This window comes from Chinchilla lanigera, unplaced genomic scaffold (assembly GCF_000276665.1).
Source record: "Chinchilla lanigera isolate Chin_1 unplaced genomic scaffold, ChiLan1.0 scaffold00005, whole genome shotgun sequence".
NCBI lineage: Eukaryota > Metazoa > Chordata > Mammalia > Rodentia > Chinchillidae > Chinchilla > Chinchilla lanigera.
This window is the reverse complement of record NW_004955406.1, coordinates 11,807,058-11,827,849: the sequence shown is the minus strand read 5'-3', so window position 1 is coordinate 11,827,849 and position 20,792 is coordinate 11,807,058. Positions and strand designations below refer to the sequence as shown.

The following is a 20,792-nucleotide window of genomic DNA, read 5'->3' as shown; positions in this document are numbered from 1 at the left end:
CAATTTGGATGTCTTTTATGTCTTATGATTCCTTTACTGTACAGGCTAGAAACTCCAGTAGCATGCTGAATTGAATGAAGTAGGGAGGGCAGACATTTTTGCATTGTTTCTGGTTTTAGCAATAAAGCATCCAGCTTTTTACCATGGAGTATAATGTTAGTTGTAGATTTTTCATAGTTGCCCTTAATGAAGTTGAGAAAGTTTCTTTTTATCTTTGCTTGCTAGAACTTCCAACTAATGGCTGCTGGCTTTTGTGAGCTGGCTTTTCCTGCATTTATAGAGATGATTGTATGGTTTTTCATTTTCAGTTTTTGTTAATGTAGTGAATCACATTGACTGTTAAACCAACGCTGCATTCCTGAAATAAATAAATCTTATTTGGTCATGATATTTTACCCATTTTGTGTACTTTTGGGTTATATTTGTTAACGTTCAAGAATTTTTCATTTTGCTTAATAGGGATATTGACCTGGATTGTAATTTTTTTCTGTTTTTATCTTGCTTTGGTATCAGTGCTATGAGGAGTCCATACAATGCACCAGGGAATATTCCATCTCTCATTTTCTGGTAGAGTTTGCATATAAATCACATTATTGCTTTCTTAACATTTGGGTGGAGCTTATGAGTAAGCTCATTTTGGCCTGGAGTTCTTTGTGGAAAAGTGTTTGTTGTTGTTGTTGGTTTTTTTTTTTGGGGAGTGCTGAGAACTTAATCCAGGATCTTGCTTAATCCAGTGCTGAGAACTTCATCCAAGGTATGGTCCACTGAGCCATCCCCAGACCTTCTTCAAGTGATTTATTCATTTTATCTAAGTTGTTATTGGCATAACCTTCACTCTCTGTATTGATTTATGTCAAGCACTTAAGCCAATGTTGTAGAAAGCACATTGATTGATATACTATAGTTGGCAAGATAAAACACTTTTACAGACCTTATTAAACTTCATCTAGCCTGAAAGTCTGTGTTTAGTCTTATTTAACGTTCCACCCTTTTCCTTATCGTAAGATCTCCAAAGTTTAATTCAGCACATGGAAAAGTCTTTTAAAGGACAGATTCTTATCAGAAACGGGGAGACTGAGTATTTTCCATTTATTTATATTTTGAGTCAAAAGATTCAGAACTCATTTTTATTTCTGAAGGAAGGAAGGAAAGAGTTATGTGGAGATTATGTGTGTTTGCGTATTATATTCTGTGATTAAATTTCTTCACTGAACTCTGCGGTCCCAAAGAGTTTATCATTAATAAAACGTGAGCAGAACAGTGGGACCGAGCACAGGAGATGAAAGCATTTCAAGCATATTGTGGAAGTGAGGAGGTCACCAAGCTTCACGGACAGCTCTTGTCCTGATTGACTTCACTGTTTCATCTCATTGGGTCAGAATGGCATTTCTGGCTCCGTCTCACTTCCCTCACCCCATTAGTCAAAATTGGTATGGACCGCAAGTTCCAAATTGGTATGGACCGCAAGAGCCAAAGTACACCTCCAGGCCAGCTGGGGGTTTGTCAGGAAGGGCCATGCTATGTTTTGCTTGACCCCAGTGAAGGAGCCCAGCTCATCCACGTATGTGATAGAATCTGTTTGCAAAGTATGGCGCTCCCCAGACCTGAGAAATAAAAGAACACATTGGAATGAGAATTGCAATTGCAAACAGAAGCATTAGTATTTTATTTTCTGCCTCAGAAAATAACAGTTTGTCATTTTGACCCACATCTCCAGTTATACTCCCTTATTACTCTCTTTTGCTAAAAAATGAATTTGTTACTCTTTGACTGAACTTTTTCCCCTTCTTTTTCCTAATTTATGTCTGAGTTTGAGAAAATCTGGGGCTTTTACCTCTGGCTGTATGGCCTGGAGTGAACTGATTCTTCGGTTCAAGGCAACTGATTAATTTACTCGTGTGTGTGTGTGTGTGTGTGTGTGTGTGTGTGTGTGTGTGTGTGTGTGTGGTGTTGGATAGACAAGGACTCTGCCTCTGAGCTCCAGCCTGACTTAATTTACTTTTCAACATATCACTGTTGTTTATGTGGTTTTGACTAGAACCTGCCCCCATATTAGGTTGTTGTTTTGGTTTGTTTAAAATTGGGTTTAGGTATGGATTTAATACTGCTATAATTCATTAATTTGGGGGGTTTTGTAATTTTAGTTCAAGTCTGGCTTCAGTTTTTTTTTAAGAAAACCTGAAGAGCAGCTTATTATTTAAGTAATTAAACTGAGATTTAATCTTCTCTTTTTCTTCCTCCTCACTGTAATTGGCCCCTAAAGAAAAGAATAGCAAGCTGCATGAATGCTTAGCACACAGGAGTGCCCACTGAGAGCTGGCCTGTGAATTGGATGCCATCATGCAAGGGATGTTATGTTAAGCTTGAGAATTCTATTTCTTCTCTTCTCTAAGCCCTACGCCAGTGTCCACCTTGGGGAATTCAATCATTTATTCATTCAAGTGTGATTCATTATGTACTTTGTTTTCCACAGATTCTGTTATATAATTTGAAAACTATTTTTCTTTTATGGAGGAAATTAACATGAAAAGTATATTTAAATATCTGGTGTCAAGCTACAGAACTAGCTTTCTATAGCTCTTATTAATGTTGCTGAAAATACATGTTTGGATAAATCATAAGTGAATACTGATTTGTAGAAAATATTAGGGCAAGTAAACTCAATTTAAATTGCCATTTAACTTTCTTATCACAGTAAACTAGGCACCACTGCACAATTTCCAGCTACCTAGCTTCCTAGCAGACATGGCTGATGGAGGAGACTTTTTTTTGAGAAGCTTGAGAGTCATTTCTGTCTCTCTCTCTCTCTTTTTTTTTTGGTACCGGAGTACTGGGACTACAGGTGTACACCACTACATCTGGCTGGTACCAGGAATCGAACTCAGGACCTTGCATTTGCCAGGCAGGTGCTTATGCCACTGAGCTATATCCCTGCACCCAAGAGCTACTTCTCAGTCTTACCATAGTTAACAGTATGAGCTAGATAATTCTTTAGTTTGGTGGGCAGTTCTCAGCAATACAACATGGTTAGCAGCTTCCAAGTCTCCACTCATATAAGCCTAGTGACATAGTATCTCCATTCACAGTGACCAAAATATCTCCAGATTTTAGAAGGCATATTCTCTGTTAGAGAACTATTCTTCTATGGTTATATTGGAGGAAGTAATGGCTGTTTATCTATCAAATACTGCTTGATTATAGCATTTTAAGAATATGAACTCTGACTAATGAGAGTATTTTAGATCATATTAATATTTCTACTTATAAAGGCAAGTTTCAGGACTATTTCATTATCAAGTAAACTCATTTACCACTTGAGGTTTTTTTTCCATTCTCTCATCAATGTCATCTATCATTTCATTTGCAGTTGGCAGGGTTCACAGTTCTGGAAAAAATGGAGGGTCATACTGAAAACAGACAAAAAAATCAATAATGAATAATTAAACATGGTGGAATTCATGCAGTAATTATGAATGAAATTATCGCTAAGGCTTTTGTATTAAGAGGAGGTATTTCGGGCATCTTTAGTGGTGTAACAATTCAGATACAAAGATTTGAGGAGTTAATGAATCTTCTCTAGGAGTAGAAAAGCTGGCCTGACATCAGACAGTGACAGCAGAGATGCTTCTATCTTCCAATCACCTAATTTCTTATTTCTGTAACATTACAGCGACCCTAACCCTCAACTTATTCGTGGTACACCTCATGCATATAGTACCTTAAGAGTTCCTTCGTATTTTCTGTCTGTATAGTTTTATTAAAACTTGCCACAAGAACTAATTCAGCAAAACAATTTAATCCGAGGTACATGGCATTTAAACCAGATAATGAGAGGAAATTTGGGATGTCAATGTCAGTGTGCAGCTAGGGAACATGTTTTAGGGGACAGCATGAAAGTGTTAGGTTCTTTGCTGTTGTTGTGTTTTGGCAAATTTTGCTGCACTTGTGAAGGATTGATGTATTTGTGAGGAATAACTTTAACTCATTTGGCTTTGTGACAACAGAAGAAAGGTACTATGACAGTTGATGTACCCAAACACTTCCCATTTTGTAAACATCTTACCCCTGCCTGGTGGTATCATATAGTCAGTATTTTTTGTGAACTCAAGTAGAAAGTAAGGGACTAGAATTTTGGCATGCTTTGTTTGATATTGTGCCTCAGGTGCCAAGACACAGCCTGATACTAGTAGGTGCTCAATAAATGTTTGCTGAATAAATTAATAGTATCCTATGTTTCATGTAAATTTTCTAAGCTTTTGAACTGCATCAAATCTTCTCTTAAAAACTTAGCCCCTTAGCCCCTTACAGGCGTGTGGTGGTGCACACCTGTAATCCCAGCACTCGGGAGGCTGAGGCAGGAGGATTGTGAGTTTGAGGCCAACCTGGGCTACAAAGTGAGATCAAGGCAAGCCTGAATTGCATAGTGAGACCCTGTCTCAAAAAAAGACAAAACCCCCCCCCCCAAAAAAAACCAAAAAACAGCGTAGGCTCTGGACACTGTTGTGCCTTTCAAGAGACTAAAAGATAATAGAATTATTTTCCAAGAAAGCATCCTTATAAGACATATCATGATAGGGTTTATTTGAATAATTATCTTTCATGATGAACTTGAAATATTAACCTAAGTATACACAATGTTTGTAGATTCCATGACTGTGGTATTTTCTTTACCACTTGGATGTTTTTATGAACATTATGCTAGGTAAGGTGTTTATATTGGTGAACCTTTTTCAGCTCTTGAATAAAAGAACACTTTCAATACTGATGATCAATATGATTGAAGTAAATTAAATCAATATATTTGAGATGTTGTCCTTTTCCATGTAATCTCCATTTTCTTGACTTCCTCCCATAAGAAGTCTTTTAACCTGTGGAGGTCATGGGGTCTAGAGTGTAGTAAGGCAGGGGGAGAAATTTGTCAAAAGAGGCAGAGGAACACTGTGATTCTGACACGAGTCATAGTGATGCCATCTCTGGCGGCCCATCACCCTCTGCGACCCTGCTAACCTTCACAGTGCAGAGATCCTACTGCTTCTTGTTAGAGAAAACCTTGTAAGGTTCTTCCAGCTTCCCTAAGAAAAGGTCAAGCCTTTAAATAGATCATAAGTCCCTCCATGCTCTAGGCTTTTCCTCCATTTCTTGCCACTTTCTGCCTCTGCTTTACATTACAATTTTTCTGGTTCCTCGTACATTTCATGCTGTGCCTCACTTTTGTGCCTCTCCTAATGCTGTTGCCTTCACATGGGAAAACTCATTTTCGCAGCTGCCCTCACCAGAAAGTCCCAAACTTTGCCTTGGTGGCATCCCCATCTTATCCCATTTTAGGCTCTGAGAAGTCAGGGAGCTTTACCATCCTGTTCCCTGGCATCCCCAGTGCAGTGCCTCGCACATAGTAGACACTCACTGATTAAATGAATGAAAGACAGAACAGTCCTCCTACTTGCAAACACATTAGCAGCCCAGTGGCCATGCAGGTCAGCTGTACGGATGGCAGCCACAAAAGACTGGGCAAGGCCAATCACTGCCATTGTTGGTTTCTCCAGTAGTGAGGGGAAGACTCCTTTAAACAAGGTGACTTCATAGGTTTTGCTTTTGATGATGGAAGCATCAAAGAAGGGATAGGCTAAGTACAGATTGTTGCAAAGACAGTGGAGTCAATAACCTCAAACACAGTCCCATCTTCAAACATGGTGGAGGTCTTTGGGACTCCTTCACACTGGGCGTGGTGGACAAGGTACCACACAGAACGCAAGCTGGATGATCATCACTGAGCAAGAGCTCTTTTCTCAGCATACTGTGTAGCAATAGGAGGGAAGTAAGAGACAACCATAACTACCATCAAATATTTTATTTACAAGAAATATCTGCATAGCCCATAGCATTGAAAGCAAATTTGATCAATCATGAAGGCCACTGAAGCCTTTTCTTGCAGAAATTCCTTTCCTGTTGTGCGACCATCCTTAGGAATTTCTGTCTGAGCTTCCTTTTTTGCCCTTAGAAATCTGAAAATTCTCTTATGTGTATAAATACTATTTAGAGGTTCACCACAGAGATAAAAATAAAACTAATTCTAGGCATTTAAAAGTGATTAAAATTATAGACTGTGGAACCAGATGGCCAAATGTATAACCAAACTGCTTCTCTTACTGTTACTTCTCCCTGTTTCTCTGTGTGTATAATAGGGATAATGTTAGAATCTTTCTCAGAGGGTTGTTGTAAGAATTAAATGAACCATTCTCTATAAAGACCTTAACATGGTACCTGGCACATGCAAGCACTATTGCAATACGTGAACTACGGTAGTATAACTTTAAGGTCTTATGTGGGGAAACCAGATTTGCCATGGTGGGATGCTTTATCCTCATGTTTGTTTCTTTTCTATCAGCTGTGTTCAGAAAGAAAAATATAACAACCTTAATACTGTACTTTAGTTGCCATAATTCTAGGAATGACTTTTTCATGACAATATATTTCATGTTGATTTAAGTTTCTTTTGGCAATCCTGGAATTTTCTTTTTGTTTTTTGTACCGGGAATCAAACTCAGGACCTTGCACTTGCCAGGCAGGTGATTGTGCCACTGAGATATGTACCCGGCCCTTCTATGTTTTATATATGGAAATATATAATTTTCATATATAACATATATAATTTTCTTGTATGTGAAGAAACTGTAAATTTTGGAATTTCTCTCTATATTTCCACACCATTTTTCTCTCTGTAACTCTAAAATCTCTTTTTTGCCTTGTAAGGTGGCAAAAAGTAGGTCACAGCAAAACATGTTTAGCTCTTCCTGTTCTTCCTTGCAACCAAGGGAGGAGTGAAAACATGTCAGTAGTAATTTAGGGTAACTGGAACCTTTTCAGAGAAAGAGTTTATTTCTTAGAATGAATGGATTTCTGAAGCTATATGTTAGTTGTCCAAATGGTGAAGCCAAAATATAATTTGTAGTTACTCTTACTAGACAAAAAAATCTGTTTTTTTGGTCTTTTTGGAGACAGGGTTTCATTATGCATCTCAGGCTGGGCTTGATCTCACTTTGTAGCGCAGGCTAGACTTGAACTCATAGAGATCCTCCTGCCTCAGCCTCCCAAGTGCGGGGATTACAAGCGAGCACCATCACACCCAACAAAGACGAAAAATCTTACCCAGCTCAGTTTTAGAATTTATATTAAACATAATTTTAAATATATAAAAACAGCATTATTTTTTCTTTATGGCTCTAGCAGTCTACAAGATTGGGTAAGATACATGCTTTGGAATGAGGTGTTGGCTTCTAAACCTGGCATTTGGTATTCTGATTTACAGTTCCACCTTAATTTTTCTTAAAGAGGTTCTTTAAATACAATAAAATTTCTTGGCTAACATGGACCAGAAGTCAGAATTTCTTAGTGAATGTTTTCCTTTTTCACTTCTTCTTTTTTCTATGCATATAACGATTTTTCTACCGATGGTGCCTTTCTAACTAGTCAATACTGGGCTCTGTCTGTAAGGGAAGTAAAGAAATAAGTCTTTCTAATTTTAAGTCAGATCGGTTCTATGAATCTCCATTGCTTTGTATGCTCCAAGCTTCTGACTGGCTTGCAAAAATGTGAAGACTTCAGGGGTAGAGGTGCCCAGTTTTGTTCTGAGATTTCCTACTTATTGAGACATGTTGATTAACATTACTTTGTTAAATGCTCCTTGGAAGTACATAAGAAAATTTGAGATTAAGTAAAAACAGTATTTATAAAGCTTTATAGTTTACAGAGTGATTTTTATATTTTTTATCTTACTGAATACCATAACAGTCTTGAGAAAAAGACATTGTTATTGATATTCCTGCTCAACCACAAGCATAGATCAGATATTCTTTAAAAAATACAATTTGAATTTGTTCAGCTCTCCAAGTTCTATGCTATAGGCCGTAGCTATCCAAAATGAGTCCCGCGTGTCAGGATGACTTATCTGTCTGATTCATCCCCCTGTGCATTCTTCCACTCATTTTTCTGCACTAGATTGCTTTTAATAAGGTTGCCAACATTTACCTGATATTTAGATACATTGTGTCATCTATGAAGTTCTTTACTTTTTATTTTAAAGAGGAAAACCTCCCTAAAAATAGTGATACAGAATTTCAAAATAAAATAATAAGAAATTAAACAATGGTTACTATACTGCATATTGTTATCTTCAAAGTAGTTGCTCAGATTACAAGATATAAGCATGCAAAATTGATCAGACAATATAAGCACAAACCAAACCTTTCAAGAAACTAGTAGAAATTAGTAGTATAATTATCTTAGCTATCTTGTGTATATACCTATATATTTTTTTCTTTTCCTTTCCTTCTTTTCTCCTTTCCCCCATCCCAGTTGTTCTTTCCATTTAAGCAGTTTCTTTTCCTTTCACAGTATCTATTGTACATCTTGGATCTTGTTTACTCTTTTAGTTTCTTACACTAGGAAGACAATGTCTTTACACATGTGAGTCTGCTTTATTTCACGTATGAGTGTGATCTCTAGTTGCATCCATTTACCTACAAAAGCCTCGAGTTTATCCTTCTTATAGCTGAGTAGTACTCCATTGTATAAGAATACCACATCTTTTTCTCCACTGTTGGTGGGAATGTAGACTGGTACAACCACTGAAGTTCTTACTTTTAACCCACCAAGGTCAATGAGACAACTAAGGTAAGATATGGAGAAAGAATTCATTTGAACCAGTGCCTTACATGTTTTCAGTGATAAAATATGAATTATTTGTAGTACCCATTTAAAGAAATCAGGCCACAGTTCTAATGCTTAAATCACAAGTCCATCTTCTTGACGTATAACCAGTCAGAGACAAATGAAGGAAGGACATTGAGTAGAAAGGATGGGAAGCAGGTACCACACACCACATTCCAAGGGTAGCATCATCCCAAGCCAGACTCCTGACCCAGAAACCACTTCTGGTGCTGACCATCACCTGGTGAGGAGAGGAGGCACAGATTTCAATATTAATGTATAGGAAATGAGCAAACAGGAGCAATTCTCTGGATGCTTCTGTAAATTTCCCTCAATAACCAGGTAGGAATACTTTCTAATAGGTGGGTCTCAATGAAAAAATCTACATTTGGAACTAGGTAAAGGCAAGCAAGACTTCCCTCTTCTATGCCAGAGGCCTAGTACAGAGTTGCTGAAAGAATGAAAAACATACCGCTTAAAACCAGAAGGCTCTGTATTCAGCAGAGGCAGGTGACTCCTGACATACTCATAGAATAATAGAGTCAGTCCACCAGAGGCCAGCCAGTGAGGTGAAGTCTTGGAGTGGCGGGTGGTAGAAGTAGGTGGGCCAAGTGGGGAAAACATAGGTAAATCTCTAGGTGAGATTAGGCCAGGGAAACACCTCAGACTTCATTCTGTTCTCTCGGGCCTCCTTTTCTAGTCTTCCCTATACAGGAGCCAATCCACAGCGGCAGCCTCAACCCCAAAGCCAGACTGGCTCTTGGTCTCACTATTTTTGTGATAGCTCAAGGAAGTTTCCCATGTTTTAAAAAAAATTTAAGTTTGCTTTACATCCACTTAATGATTTATTTATTGAGTGCTTGTTTCTCTAAAATTATGTTGAATTTCCTTAGGGTCCACTGGTCATGTATGACTTGGCTTGGAGCTGCCTGAGAAGCTTTTCTTGAATTTATCCAGGTAAAATTACATTCTTTTCATGGTGTTGCTATTGCCACACCTAATTCCACTGGAAGACTCGCTACTTCCTTTTATGGTTGGTCGAGTACCTCTCACCCCGTCTCCACCCACTGACTGCTCCTTGAAGTTGGGGCTACTCTCATGTATGCCTGCATTTTCAGCTTAACATATTTATGACACGTCCCAAGTGCCCAATATTTGTTGAACACTTGCTGTTGAATGAATAAACAACAGTAAAAACCTAATTGTGTGCATCTTCCAGAACTTCAGAGTGGTAAGAAGAGTTTCTTTCATATGTAGGTAATAAGAAATGGTATTAAATAAGTAAAGATAGCACCAATCTAGGAGGTTTGGATTTGGAGGTTAGCGACATAAAATTAAAACAAAAATATACATATACACCTTCACTTATATATACACATACACTCATACACTTACCTCTGGTTACAACAGAATGTGATTCCTTGGTTCTCACAGAGAATGCCTCAAAGGCTCCTTGCTTTAAAGGGCATCCATAGTAGGAGATACAGCCTGGCAAAAAACATCCCCAGTGTCTAGGCTGATAACTTAACGACGTAGTGCTACTCTAGGTTTATTTTCCCAAACCTTCTGTGTCACATACTGGGATGCCAGAAGGCTGAGCTCAACAACGTCATAACCTGAGTTCCCTGGGCCAATGAGAAGAATCCTCTTTCTTTAAAGGCTTCTGGACAAGTATAATATCATCTATGGAGGTAGTTGCCTTGCAATTGCTTTAGTCTAAGTGGAAAACGAGGAACGGTGTAAGTTGATATTCAAAAATTGTGAAGGCTCAGTTTCTCACCATGTATTTTTCAACCTATGATCACTCTTAGTTAAAACAATTCCCTAAGTGAAATGCATTTGCCTTTGTAGTAGTTATTGACATTAAGATCCCAAATAATTATTTTTGGTGTCTTCACATTTTTTAAGGTACAGTATTAGAATTTATATTTCAATACTGGTAATAGGTATTATTAATTACTAAGTACTCACTGTGGGTTAGGTCCCATGTTAAATGCCTTATATGTTTAAAAAAGTTACTCTTGATAACATCCCTAGATCCTGTTATCCCTATTTTAAAAGATGAGGACATTAAGAAAGGTATCGTGGTGCATGCCTATAATCTTAGCCTTGGGAGATTGAGGCAAAAAGATTGTAAGTTTGAAGGAAGCCTGGGGAACTTAGTGAGATTCTGTCTCAAAATAAAATCAAATAAAAAGGGCTGGAAAAGTACAAAATCTTGAATTCAATACCCGGTAATGTTGAAGAGAAAGGAAGGAAGGAAGGAAGGAAGGAAGGAGGGAAGGAAGGAAGGAAGGAAAGAACTTAAATAGTAAGGAACTACTAGAATAAGGAGTTAAGCCCAGATATTCTAGTCCCACACATGGAAACACTAAATATACTGTCTATTGACATCAAGGGCTTCTTTTCTTTCTGAACCACTACTCATATATTTTGGACTATGAACATCATGCCTAGAGATGGGATTCCATCCTTAAGAAGACAGTGTTCCTTTTGTAAGGAGGGAAGAACAAATGGAAAAATGGGGGGGGATAGAAGGTCTCATGTGTATTTCATTTATTTGATGTTTGTCATTTTTGGCTAGTGATGTAGTGTGCTACTCTGTACACACAAACGTGTGCACACGGTAATCACTACATTGCTAATATTTATTTGCAAATTGTAGATGAAGATGAAATTAGAACCTTAAGTTTTCCTTATACATAAGAAAATGTGCCAATTTTTAAATTTTTGCTAGTGGGGCTTTCTTTTTTTGAATATAACTCTACTTAGAGATCCCATGTATTTGCAGGAATTATTTTGGAGTTACTGCCCTAAGGACTGGTGTCAGTCTGATATCTGACTTGAAGATCTTTACTATATTTAGCATATTAAAACATTTAAATTTTTTCTCTCTTTTAGGATCTCTGGTACCCTAGGGACAATTATTATGTAATGATAGAAAGACATATTTTAACTCTTAATGTTTGTATATAAGTACCCAGATTATCTGTTTTTCAAACTTGCCAGGAAAGGAATCAGTTGGCAGATTGGGGTACACATGATGTCCTGAACAAATCGTTACAGAATCAAAAATAGTAGACTCCTGCTTCCCATCCTGTTCAGTAATGACAGCCCATCGGCCAGTGACTAAGAAGCTGGGACATTTCTTTATACTGCAAGCCAGGGTCTTTAAAAAACAAAAAAAGAATTTCTTCTGTTTATAATTCTAAGGTCTTTTTCTTTCTGTGGTATTTCTGAGGAGGAAATTGTTATGAGCTGTCCTGTTCATTGAGAAATGTATAGAAAAATAATAAAATAAGAGTCACAGTAAATCTTCAGTGAGTCTTTAGAGCTTGTAAGGAAAATTACTCACTGAATTTTCTTTATTTCTTGATATACAGTTAGTTGATAGGGGGTAAACAATACTGAGAAGTTTTGTGAATGACGCTACATAGCAAATATATGTCATCTGCCCACAGCTGCTGTACACCTGCATGGCTCCCCCTTCTCTGATCTCATCGTCTTTCTACTAAGTAAGTATGAGCGTGTCTCCAAGTTTGATTCTTGGTTCCTTGTTTGCTCGGTACAGACACTCTCCCTTGGAAATATGAACAGCTTCCATAGTATGAACCCTGACATATCTCCAGTCTGATCTCTCTTCTGCTGCCCAGTCCAACTGGACATTTCCATCTGGGATGAAGCTGCAGTTTTATTTCTTTGAAAGGTGCCATGAATCTCCCATCCACTTGGGCTTCAAACCAAAAGCTTGTTTTGCTTGTTATTTCTCCAGCCTTCCCTTATGCCTAAACAATTGTTTATCTCAGGATGTCGCCATTTCTCTCTTCTCTTTCATGATTGATAGCCCTGCCTTAGTTCAAAAGCTTATTCTGCCTTGCACGGATGACTGTCAGAGTCTGTGAGGAGCCACCTCCCAGTCTCTGATCTCTGCAAGCCGTCCTTCATCCTACTTGTCAAAATAATCTTTCAAAAACACCACTTTGATCTTTTTGCCTCCTGCTCAAAGTTATTTCAATTATTTCCCTGCATCTGGGATCTATTCTACATTTTTAGTGCTATAATTAAAAGTTCATAGAGTTTTGTTTCATTTTCTTGTTTGGTCTTATTTTTTTATATTCCTATAAACTCTTCTAGGACAGAGACTGCTACTTGCCTTCCCAGTACCCGTTTTCCTGTCTTCCTTGCTACAGAACCCTGATTTTGCTTGACATGACCATGTGCCCTTCAAAGGGATTCACATATCTCAGGTTCTATGCAACTTGAGTGGCCAGTGAGATATAAATCCACAACATAGCCTGTCTGGGAGGGCTTGTGAAAAGTGGCTCAGTTAGCTGGGAGAACATCCTTTCGCTCCACACCCCTTTCTCTTTTACTTGCCTAGAAGGTGGGTGGATTGACTACTTCTACCAACTGTTTTGGAATATGAGCCAAGCTCATGGTAAAAAGGGTGAAGCTGACTTTGGTGGCTCTGATTCTATCATATCAGCTCTGTGCATGCCCACCCCAGACTTGCTCCTTTACATGCTTGCAAAACAGCTCGCTATTTTTGAAAGCCACTGAACAAACGGGCTTAGTGACATGTATGGCCCTTTCTAAGCTTAGCAGGTACACCTCCCTCCTAGCCAACTTGCTTTTCTCACTGTGCTCCAGACAAATGGAGCACTTTTCTACCTCTAATTTTACTCATGCTAATCACTTGTCTAAAACAGCTATCAGGTAAACTAAAAAATTTTATGTTCTTTGAAAAATTACCCTTTCCCAAATGTTGGGTCTTGCTTCCTAATTTTCATAGCATTATTTTATTTGTAAACCATACCAGATTGAAAAAGTTTTCTCTTTGGATTTAAGTTGTCTCTTGAACTTGTAACTTATTCTATACATACTTATCTCTACATATTTATTTTGGGCACCAATAGCAGATAGCACTAAAGCAAGCACATATTAGGAACTTCATTAATGACAATTGGAAAATTTTGTTCTAATGATATTCTTGGAACTATTCCATGTAAAATAATTATTTAAATATAACCTGAACTGATACTTTTGCTGAGTGTTTTCCCTACTATATATCTATATGTACTTTGCATTTAAATAGTAATTTATTGAGGCTAAATATTTCAAACAAATGTAAAACACTATCATCACTTATGGAAGTGTCATACTTTCCGGACTTTATAAAGAGGAATCTAATGAAGTAAGTGAGTGAAAGATGGGGGTTATACATTTAAATTGTTACTCTTTCATAGGGGCAGAATTTCTAACAAATACCACTTTTGTTGGAACCTCAACTTGCTGAAATTGAACCCACAGAAGTTTGAATATGGGCTACAAAAGGTTGAATTATTTCCAAAATATCACGGCATAAGAAAACTTTGAGACAGCTGACTGTAGCATTTTTTAAGGTATTTTAAAAGCTCCCAGAGTCTAGTAGAGAATGAATCTCGGGGGAAAATTCATAAGTGAATATTTTATAATTTGATTAGATACATGATTGGTGAGACATCCAAACATTTGGCACTGATTTATACAACAGTGTGGTGTATTCTTGCCTTTTCTCTAACTCATACACATGCTAGTAGCAACAGGACAAGTTAAAACTGTATGTATCTTTTTGCCTTTTTGAGACAGGGTCTCACTATGCAGTTCACACTGGCCTTGAGTTCGCTCTGCAACCCAGGCTGGTCTCGAACTCATAACATCCTCCTGCGTCATCCTCCCGAGTGCTGGGATTACAGGTGTGCACTACAGTGCCTGGCCAACTTTCTCTTTTCGAGGAAATGTCCTGATGTACTCCTGGAGCTGGCCATGGTGCATGTAGTTTGGGTAATCATCAAGGTGGGGGAAGTCTGGAGCACCATCGTTTCTTTGGATGAGTTGGAGAATACAGACTGGTAAATGCTGGCTCTGCCTTCTTCTGTGTGGTCTTCGGAAGAATAAGGAAGCTTTAAAATGAAGCCAGGAATGAAGTTCCTTTCAGACAATATCCAATTATTGGTGGACTAGAACGTTTTTAATATTAAAAATTAAAAGTTCTCAGTGAGATATGGAACAGAAAGCCCTTGACATCATACCTAGTACTACATCTCTTCATGTTAACTCACTCAAATTACCCTAGTATAAGCTCCGTTTCTGTAGGCTTTTAGAGTTTTCTTTTTTTTTTTTTTTTTTGCCTCCTGCTCCACCATACTCATGTTAAAGCAACAACAAAATAGTTCAAAGAAGACTGCAAATTTCTATTTTGTGAGTAGGTGAAGTCAATAAATTCTTAACAAGCAACAGTGTCCTCTATGAAGTAGCTTCTCATATTTGACATTATCAGAATTATGTCCTTAGAACAGAGTCCTGGGCCCAATTCCTGGCATTTTGGATTCAGTGCTTCTGAGGTGGGGCCTGAGAACTTATATTCAAGAAGTTCTAGGTGATGCTCGTATTGTTGGTCCAGGAATGATACTTTGAGAGCCACTGCTCTGTTGTGAATGAATTATGGACTTGAGGAATTCTTCAATTTACCAGTTATTGATAGTCACTCTTTACCAAAGAAACCCAGGGAGCCAGGAGCTTTAGATCATTTTGGCACTTACTTTAAAGCCATTGTGTGATTGGAAAGTGACTTATTTTTGAGAGGCAGTGGAAAGCTAAATTGGAAATAAACATTTCCTCCCTGTTGCAAGGACAGGATGAAAGTGTATGCAGTGTGCCGCCTTGAAGATCCATCTACAAGTTGGTGGTGTCTTCATCCTCAAGGCCTGAAGGAATTCTTGTACAGTGGAAGAAACGGGTGGAATGTCATATTGCTGCCAGGTTCAAGACATCCACTTCTCTTTCATCCTCGCTTAACTCTGGAAGATGGAGGCAGAAAGTTCTGGAAAATTTGAAAGGGTTGTGTCTCAGGGTGGGACGAGGCTGTGTGAGGGCCAGTGTTTCTCCTCCAGTGGACAATATAATCTTCCTCTACTCATAGTTGCTATATTTTTCATAAATTTCAGAGATTTTTGGCCAGTTTAGACTTATTTCAAAATTTTGTGGAGGTCAGAAAAAGCCCAGAGACCTGTGGTGGACAGATGTTCAAGTCTGAGTCTTGTTTCCTACACAGCTGTTGCCTTCTGTTGATAGTGGGGAGAAGCGGGAGAGCCCGGAAGGAGGTTTCTCAGCTGCCCATTTGAAACAGGGATGGCTGGGCTGGGGTCTGGGGGCTGGTTAAGAAATATAAGCATCTACTCTGGCAGACAGAATGGTTAGGGCCTGGGGTTGTTTTCATCTTGAATAAATCTCTGCTCTTTCACCCCTTGTCTCCAACCAACCTCAACATGAAGAGAGAAGAACTTGGATATTCCCTAGAAGATTGTTCCTTAAACAAAGGAAAAGCAAATGGATTATATAATAGACATTCACTGCACAGAACATGCGTTTTCATCATTTTGATATGTGTAGAGGTTCGAGCTAGTAAGGAGGAAACTGAGTTTTGACTATGGCTCTGCTCTGAGACCCTGTCCTAGAACTGTAGGTCCAAGGAGCTGTGGGCACGAATTCCTCCCTGTCTTGGATTGTAACTGTTTGTGTCTCTTATCTTTCCATTTAGACCCTAACTAATGGGGGTAAGGTCAGAAGCTAGTTCAAAAATGGTGTTCATGCATTTTAGCAGTTTGTCTTGACTTTCTTACATAATTTATCTTTACTCATCGTCCCATTTTGCTGATTTAAATATATCCTCTAGCCCCAGTTTAAAAGTTATCTCCTTTATTATCCTTTCCTGCCTTCTGCTGGCAAATCATCCTACACCCTTCTGTTATTTGTACTGCCATGATCACATGTTCACTTCTGTTATAATGTTTTTACTTATTTACTTTTCTGTGCTACTGTGGATTGAACTCAGGACTTCACATATGCTAGGGTGTTCCTCTAAGCTACATCCGCAGGTCCTTTCTAAATGTTGAGAAGGAATCTTGTTAAATCATCCACACTGGCCTTGAACTTATCCTTCTACCTCAGCCTAACAAGTACTTGAGATTATAGGCAGATATCACTATCCCAGCTTGTTATAATTATTTTAATTCTAGCTTTCTCTCTGCTTTTAAATGTTAATGTATCTCTTACCTACAGCTCCTCCTAACATGGTATCCTACACATCATTTACTCATTCTGAGTTTGTTGAGTGAATAAATGAATGAGTAGGAAAAGTTCCAGATAGTACTGGTTCTGTTGTATTCCTCTTTTGGAATCAAAATTATACTAATCTTTTGCTTGTTGAGCAATTTTACAGGAGTGTATGAAACTTTAAAACTTACTCCCATCCAGTCTGCTAGCATTTAAAGCCCATGTGTTTTCTATTTCTGAGGAAAAGCACATAGTGAAAAGTTCAGAATGATCAGGTTTCTGTCTTCCAGCAAACTTTCTACCCAGCAGAGGCCTGCAAGATAAAAGCTTATGTAACACATTTTTCAAAAATCTCTCTCTCTGATCATATATTTGTTCAGGCAGCTTTACTTTGAAAAGAAGGATTAGGGTGTGTAAAGGAAGTGACTGGAGCATTTGAATGTGTTCACATGCCCATTAGGTCTGTAAGTAGATTTTGTTTTTTTCACATGACCTTATGGAAAAATGGGCTTTCCTCTTGTGGAAAATCAGTCTGATTTGTGTCTTACTTGTCTGTGATCTTAGTACTTCCTTAAGTAAAACTGGTTAATTTATGGATTCCTTCCTGAACGCTGCACCTTCTGGTGCCTTTCATGGAATGCTGGTGCTGCCTATGGTACTGATACTGGTATACTGGTGACTGTGTAGATATGCAGGGTGGCACGCACAGTTTAGGATGGGAATGACACTCCCTAGAAATGCATCACATAGTGATCCTCTACCTTTTTTGTCTGAGGTCATTTTTCAAGGTTTAGCTAAGTGCTATCTATACCTGGAGGAATTTTCCTTGACTGTCTCAGATTTCAGTTGTGCACCTTCTGAAAGCTCTTGACCTTGCCCACGAAGTAGAAAGTTACCAAGCTCTATCTTACAAAGTTCTTTAATCCTTTATTTGAAACTCTTAGTGCCAGGTATATTTTGCAATGTGTGCATTTTGGATGACACTTCTAGTGAGAGCTGGGACACCAACCTGTAATCGGATATAATAAAATCTCTGCGTTGTAACCCAAAGTACGGCTTAGCCAAATGTCAGTTCAACTCATGGGTTTTGATCTTATCACTTCAAAAAAGGTTTACTGTCAAACGAGTTTTTGCCTATTTGCTACCAAAGGATTGTGGACTTGCGGTTTGTTTCATCAGATGGAGTAAAAGCCATTTATGTAGCATGATTATGTCACATGGTGGTCATCCCGGTCTCTTGCATAAAATTCTGTCAGAACAAGTTCTTATGCAGCATTTAGTTGTTATATGAGCTGGCAGGTTTAGTCTAAGGTAGACACATTCTCCTGAGCAGATGTAAATAAAGGAAGTGAAATTCTTGGGAAAAAATAACTCTTGATTTTCTAATGGAAAATAACAACTAATGACCTTATGTAATACCTTTGGTTTAACAGGGCCAAAAATAAATAAAAAAGAAAAAACTTTGGAGATGGGTACAAATGTGTCCTAACTGCTCCTTGTCATTCTGTATTAGAAGGACCCGTTGCATGTTGGAATAACTGACACCAAGACAGAAGAAAATGGTTTCAAGATGTATGATGTGGAACTAATATGGCTTTAGGACAAATGGGTATAATTTAAGCCCAATCACAATGACTAATAAATTCAGGGCAGAAAGGCTAGAAGCTTCTCCAAAGCTGGATCTTCATGTATAAAAACTGTATTTATATTAATCAGTGGCACAGTGCCTGCCTGGCAAGTGCAAAGTTGTGAGTTCAATTCCTGGTACCAAAAATAAATAAAGAAATATTATCTGATTTTGTTATTTCTATAACAATGAGACCAAATGACAAAGACTCTCAATTTCCTCTCTGGATTTAGAATTAATAAGACTGTCCAGTAACTACACACACCAGCACCATGTGCAATAATTTACATCTGCCCAATAGAGATAAATACATTATGGAATCATATCCCATTAGAGCTGCAAAGCACATTAAACATAAACCTAGTTTGTAGCCTCTGCTTTTGACAAATGAGCATTTCAGGTCCAGAAAAAACAAAAAGCAAGTTACCTAAAATGTATCTGCCTAGAGAACCTAAGAGTTAATCTAGAAAAACTTCTGACCTCAATCCCAGGTTTGTTTATTTTTTTCTACCCTATTCTTGTGATTTAAGAGCAATACATGATAGATTCTTTTTTAATCACGTGGGAGGATGGTGGTATGATTTCAATTAACTGCTGACATCAGCATCTTTACAGCCTGGAGATCTAGATGCTACCGTGCTGTTGGTGACACATAAGGAACTGGAAATGTCCTTTTCAGGACAAGACCTAATGGCCTGAAGTAGTTTTGAGTGGTCATGTGTTAGTGATGTGACAGGTAGGATTCTGCTTTCTAGATCGGAGCTTTTGTGAACCGGCTTTTGGCTTAGGACTGGAACTGACAGATTTGATTTATGCTGGAGCCCATATCCCTACCTCTACTGTTTTAGATGTGCCACTCACGGAGAAGTTCCACAGGCCTCCACCACCATTACCCCTCTCAAAGCAGGTGGGCTCCAGCTCCTCCTCCAGACAGCACTGGATGTCGGCCAACCCACAGACACCAGCTCCGATGATTGCCTCTTTCCTGTCCATAGTCACAGGGAACATCTGGAAAGATCTTCAGAAAAATTTCCTTCAATGCTTAGGGCTTCTCAGTAGAAATTACCAGCCAAGGTCTACGTATCCGGATCCTCGCCTTAACACAAGAAGACATAGAAGTGCATCAGCACTTTGTCTTCATGATTTGTATCCCTTTTGCTATAGGGTCAGTTCATACTATACAAATGATGAAGATGAAATAGCAATTGGTGAATGTTATGGCAAGAAGGAACTTGAAGATAATCAGTCCAATGTGCTCAACTGCAAATGAAGCAATGATATCCATGATTTGAACTTATTTCCTCAAGATTCCCCAGCTAACAAATAAAACGGTCAGAAATAGATATCACTTTTGTATGAAATAATTGAATGTCTAACTCTGAAGGCCCTTACCTCTTAATCATGAAATTTCTCCTCCCCAGAAAACTAACAGTTCTCTAAATATGGAAGAAAATGGCTTATAACAATGTCTCTTGTTGTGAAAATTGAGGAAAGGGGAGGAGTTGTTATCCTTAAAGCAGAAATTCCTTTTGCTTTGTACTTTTCATGGTGTAGAGCCCTAGTAAAACCTGAAAGGGAAAGACTGAGTGTAGTAGGAATAAGAAAAATATTAGGAAGGGGAAGGGAGGGGTGCAATATAAGATAAAGATGGGGGAAAGCAAGAATAAGGTCCCTGGTCTGGTTCCAAAAACCCAAACAGTGACTGATGTGGGCACCTGAGCTGTAAGGTGAAGCCCTTGGGAGATTAAGAGAAAAGAACAATAAATCCTTTTATTTATTCTTACTTTGAAACTACAGAATATATGAACCCATCCTGCACCTGGGCTGTAAGGAAAGGCTTTGTTGTACCAACAGCTTAAATTTCTAGAAATTTAGGAGGACCTCGTTTGAGGACTGAGCTTGCTCCTGTACATGGGGAGTTTGTAAAATTGGTGAACCAGAGGACAGAACTTGAAGTCACTGAATCACGTCTGTGGTTCTCTCTTCTTTCTACCTCTGCACTTTTGGCTCATTATTTGCCTCTGCTCTCTGCCTGCCTTTCTTTTGTTCTTTCTACTCTAGCGACTACCATGTGCCAAGCATTTTGACAGTTTCTTAGAGGTTCGGGAATGAGGCGGCACAATACCTTCCATCTGGAAGCACGCAGCCTAGTAAACAAATGTAATAAATGTGGCAGCAGAAGTATGATTCAGTGCAATGCCAGAGCTCAGGAATAAACATCTAAGCTCATCTGGGGGAAGAATAAGGATAGCCTCAAGAGGAAGTGAGAGGAAAGAAAAGGAAGTGAGTCTTGAAAGAAGAATAAATATTTACTAGCTGTATAGGGGCACAGGACAGACAATAAGCAGAGAGAAAAATGTGCAGA

The 20,792-nt window shown here is 38.5% G+C and overlaps 1 pseudogene; it reads right to left on the bottom strand.

Moving 5' to 3' along the window:
• Positions 1-1,113: 1,113 nt before the first annotated feature.
• LOC102018893 lies at positions 1,114-19,559 on the bottom strand (annotated as a pseudogene).
• Positions 19,560-20,792: the final 1,233 nt, after the last annotated feature.